The following is a 5,735-nucleotide window of genomic DNA, read 5'->3' as shown; positions in this document are numbered from 1 at the left end:
CTAGTGCGTACTCTTCCTTCGGAACGTCATGCGTGTGGACAGGCGAGCCCTTCCTCTTCGCCGTCTTTTTCTGCGACTGTGTGATGTTGCTTTTTGTTTTTCGTTGTCTGAAGTAAGCAAACTGTGCAGAAAAGATTGGAAGAGGTAGAGGGAGAGGTAAGTGAGAAAAAGGTAGCAGGACCACAAGATTAACAGACTCATGGGTGACAAAGATCCTATCTTGATAAAATATATACATGTGCAGAAAAACTGCTTTATCTTCCTACACATTCAGAACATACTGGATAACTATGCAATTAAGCAAGAGATCTCACACCAGTATTAAAGACTCGTTTCAAAACAAGAATCAAATTTTACTCAGTGAAACTTCGCGTGTCAATGACAATCCAGAATTACAGCAAGACAGATTAGTAAAGGAATGAGTTGTTAATATACTAGAATCATTAGGAAAAAATAATAATTGAGCAGTTTTTCTGCAAGACCAGCAAAAACAATAACCCCCTAGAACTGTATCTAAAAAAATCTTTGCCAGCATAAGCTTTAAGATTAAAATTAACGGAAGTGAATCTTCATGCTCCTTCTCTGCCACCCCCTTAAGAGAATATAGCAAAACTTCCTAGCCAGAAAGCAGCCTACAGTACATAAATAGAAAATCAATTAAGTCAGGTCATTTTAATTTCTTCTGTTGAAGAATCAGATGCTCTACTTTATCAGACTATCACAGCTCTATGAAGCACCAGGGACTTGTAAAGAACGTCACTGACAGAATTTATTACCCAAGTTTCCTCGGCACCTTAAACAGCTTAAAAAGGATTATTGTATTTTCAACTCTAGTATTGTGTTCATGCAGCATTACCAAGTAACATCTCCCTCACAGCATAAATCCAGACATCCTTCTTGGGAGGAAAAAGCCTTCTCCAAGGTTATAAAGATAGGTTATCAAGTTCACTGTTAATATATGCTTGTGATGAGATAAAATAGATAGTCAAATGGTGACAGGATGTAAACATAATTGCCAAGTTTTACTTGCAATATATTAAAAAAGGCATTGCATTACATTTTGGTTTTCCTTTCTTGCAGAATAATCTTGTCCATTTCTTTCCATTCAACTTGTGAAATGGATTTAGTTCAGTCCTTTCTCCTTACACCCATGCCATTACAGCAACTTCTACCTGACAGCTTAGCTACTCAACAGATAGATGGTTACACACCTACTACCCTGAGCAGCCTGTTTAAGAGGTATGTCTGCAGAAAGACATCAGTTTCTTACCAGCACTTAAGGTGTTCATGTACAAACAGCTTATTTTTAAGATTAAGTTATGTAGTTCTCATAGTTTTTAATACTGAATACAGATTAAACAAAAATTGTCAGGTGCCATGTTGCCTTTCAAAACAAGCAAAATGAACAAACAGTAAATAAAGCTGTAGCAAGACACAAAGACTATTCTCTGAAACCAGGTGTTAACTCTAGCACTTACAGATGGCAATATATGTCAAAAGTAGCTATTGCACTAATTAACCTGCAAACATGGAAGAACAGGAAGAATTCTGCAGAAAAATGGAGAGTAGAGGAAGCTGCTGAAGCAGAAAAAAAGAGAAAGCAGGAGTAAAATAATCAGAAAATAGAAAGGAAAGGCAGAGAGAGTGGCCATCATAGAGAGCAGTTAATGATTTCATGAAGGGAGACCAAGTATGTGACATTAATATACGAGACTTGCCATGACTGAATATCTAAATGAGTATGAATTTTTAAGTGCACAGCTCAAAGAAAACAGAACTTTTTGTCCCATTCACATGTATTAAACATATGAAATCATAATATGTATCATGCAAAAATTTCCAGCTACTCCAAAATGTTATGAAACTACTGGACTTGTTCTGAAGGGCCCAGTTGTCAATTTTGCTTTCTAGAAGCACATGCAAAGGCAAAGGATTCACGTCTAGCCAAGATGTAGCATACCACAGGAGCACCAACAGCACTATTCACCGTACCATCCAAAGCAGATCTCGGCACAGAAGAACACATGGCCTTTCTGCAGGTACCAATATACTGCAACTTGATTCCACTGGGACCAGGCAGTTAAAAGTGGCAACCACAAGGCACCTCTGAACTGGCACAGCCAGCACCACGCAAGCATTTCAGAACTAGAAGAACAAGCCTGCCAGGTTTTGTGTCGCATGGTCCCTGTGTCATCCCTGTCCCTGATCAATTGCTATGCTGACATCCTTCCACAACATTATTGCAAGCTGACTGGCACCAGCATCATGGTCCAGCAGACAGCATAACTACAGCACATACAGGACTGTTCAGCACTCCCAAGCCTACCTCTCACATAATTTACTCCTTTACTTACTGCTTTACATGCTTCTAGAAATTAGTACCACAAGAATACTCATAGAAAATGGAACAGAGCAGAAAACCACATCAGCACCACATAGAAACCGGTTGTTCATATAAACCTTAGTCCACCACCTAGATACGGTAAAAATAAGCACAAGTGCTCTTAAATAAAACCCAGAAATTTTTTAGAGCTTCCTCAAACTGATGAAGCAGGAAAACTTCCTGGAAAACACACGCTGCTTTTTGAGCTCCTACCATGTAAAATGCAGGAACAGCAAAAGCTTCTCACACACAAGGTATGGCACATACAGGTCTGTAACTAGAGGCACAGATGGCCAACACACATACTAGCTAACTTGAGGTGGAAAAAAAACCAAGAAAAAAGCAGCACTGAATACTTGGGGTTTGTTCTGTATATCAAATACTAGCTTGACTATCAGTATTGCATTTGTTAAAAATGGAAATCTGAAGTACCTGATACAGTCAGTACTTAGCTGCCAAATCATGACAATTTCCAATTATTACAACAGTTAGAATTACTATTATTTGGTGAGAACTTAAGTGCATTTCAATAATGGTGTTTTTAATTCCTATATGAAAAACAATAATGCAAGTACTGGATTAAAGAGGAAAACATTCACATTCTATTCCTTTCCCAAGTCATTATTTAGCAGACTAAAATTTAAAGATGCCAAAGACAAAAAAACCTTTTTTTGGGGGGGTGGAGGGATGAGGAGAGGGACAGGGGACACGAGAGGAAGGCAAAAATCCCCACAGGAGTTCACACCTCCAAATTCAAGCAGTATCAGACTGCGGCTAGCATGACTGCAAGGGTTGCTACAAGTCAGGTTGCTACAAAAGAGGTCTGCAACACAGCTAGCCTCACATTCTTGCCCCTTGCCATTGCAAGCACCCTTGCAGTAATGCGTAAGATGATTCAGAAAACTGATCTGGATGAACACTGAACACTTCTCTACCAGTCCTGAGATGGGACCATCTTAAGCTGCTGTAGGCCTATACCACAGGATGGAAATACTGTACCTGCTTACGGTTATTTCTCCCTTTCAAAACTGCATTTGTATTCATGTGGAGGACAGTGCAAAGAAAACAAGAAAAAAGAAAAGGAAAAGAGCAAAAAGGAGGGACATTTCCCTACTGCTCTTATATAATACGAGCCTTCAAAAGGACAAGCTATCCAGAGGAAGTTTCTGAAGCAAGTTACAGTCCTGCAGCCCACCAACTCAGCAGCATGACGATATCCTACTACAGGCTTAAGAACACGCGAAGGACTACACTGAGCAAGACCAAATGGTGCATTTATTCCATTAATTACCCCAATATGCTTCTGTTCCATAAGTTAGGTCTACAACTGCAGGTATATAAGTGAAGATACAAAACCAGGGCAAGCATACAGCTATATACGCTAGTAATCAGGTGTGAGCATACTAAGGAATCTGCAGCTCACGTGTTTGCCTTCCAAAGCCAAACATACTACCTTTGTGTTTAATAAGCCCCAGCGGATATTACTTCCATTCATTTGTCCACGTGTTTTTTTAAAAATTGTCTGGTGCCCATGATCTCCTAGCTAAGTAATGGATCGCCCACATTTTAGTAAGCAGAGGAAGCACTATATCCATCCCTACCTTTCTAAACCCTTTCCTTTCCTCTCATTATACCAGGCATCTGATACAATGCAATAGCAACACTGATGGACTGATAATTTTTTTTAATGGTAGGATAAGAGATATTTAGCACAGTTTAAAACAAAGTAATAAATGCAACACTGTCTCTGCACACATAACTTGAAACATAATGCAAGTCCCTACTTTTTTTTTTCCCCCCAATGGCAAACAACAGCTGTACAACAGGTGGGAACTAATAACTTATTCAAGGCAAGTCTATCACACTTTTCTAACTATAACCAGATACTTAGAGAAGAGTTACAAAAGAAATATTAACATAAGCCTTGCCACAGCTGATGTAACTTTTCAACCTGAAAAACTCCTGTTGTCAAAGCTTCCCTCTCTCGGTATTAATCCAAAACCTAATCACACAATCATTCTCCAACAGGGGGTTGTGTCCACACAGCACATATCAAGGCTCCAAAGGCAAGTAGATGAGGAGCTGCTGAGCTGAAGTGGGGAGTGTGACAAATATGACAGCATCTGGGTGGGACAGGCCAGGGACAGAGGAGCTGTACTGCCCACCATCGAGCTGCTTCAGCACAGCTCCAGCTATAACCCTGCTCCCCTCCCAGTAACGCTCTCTTTTAATTGCCTTCTGCACAGCACGGGGAGGAGGGAGCCAAAACAGAAACACAGAAGGATGCTGAAAAGATCTGAGGCAGACAGCGCTGCTCCAAGCCACCTCTGACCCCACTAGCTAGATTTCCAGACAGGTCCTCTGCAGAGAGGGCCATGCCTGTGGGAGAATCACTAGGAGTAACATCAGGGGTGAAGAGGCTGTAGCACATCATGGAAAGATCTGATTTGCTGACATCCTGTGCAGCCTCAGCTATCGCCTTGCAGCTACAGTCCTACTGTGACGGTGAGAACAAGGAAAAGCTGTAGCTGCAGACTGGCAAGCCTTCTTCAGCAGCAGATTCCCAGAAGTGAAATATGACAACAACAGCTCAAAAAAACCAGCAGAAATACTTAAAAGTAATCAGACATTTTTAACCAGCTTCTTGAACATCATTACCAAAACAAAGCAGAAGTTTTTATCTGAGAGTTAATACATATCAAATGCTAATCACATAGTTGCAGGCAATAATTACTAAGAGAATGTTACCCTTGTATATCAGGCACATTGTATGAGCTCTCTACACAGTGCCACCAAACTACACCTAACTGAAGGCACGTAACCACTCAAAGCATGTGAAGTGTTTGCTAACAACACAGCTGGAAACAAACCAACCCAGTTCTTCAATAACTCACCTGCAGATGCAAGGGCAAGTGGAGTACTCACTGAAGCAGTGAAACACACACCACCTATTCTTGGGGATTCTCACCTGGAAATATGGTATTTCTACAAATAACTGAGTGGAAACTTAGGTAAAAATGGGAGAGTTGGGGAAAAAAAACAAACAAAACCAGAACCTGGGTGAAGATACATGCACTACTTTAAGCTGCTCCTTGCTCACTGAAGATAATGCTTATATACCTCTGTAGTAACTCGGGAAGCCTCCCAGGCAACCTGCATTCCGGGAGCACCGCTAGACACATTCACTTCTGGCAGAGCCACGCTGCTCAGGTAAACACCTCTCAGCGCCTGACACAGCTCCGAACGGGCAGCAACGCTTCAGCACTGCCGCCGCCCGGATCCCCGCACCCGAGTGCCGCTTCGAGTTGCGGCACCAACCCCGCCACGAAGCGAGAGAAAACCCGCCGGCGCC

Source organism: Egretta garzetta, unplaced genomic scaffold (assembly GCF_000687185.1).
Source record: "Egretta garzetta isolate BGI_Z169 unplaced genomic scaffold, ASM68718v1 scaffold721, whole genome shotgun sequence".
Classification (NCBI taxonomy): domain Eukaryota; kingdom Metazoa; phylum Chordata; class Aves; order Pelecaniformes; family Ardeidae; genus Egretta; species Egretta garzetta.
The sequence above is the reverse complement of the archived record's forward strand: the minus strand, read 5'-3'. Positions refer to the sequence as shown.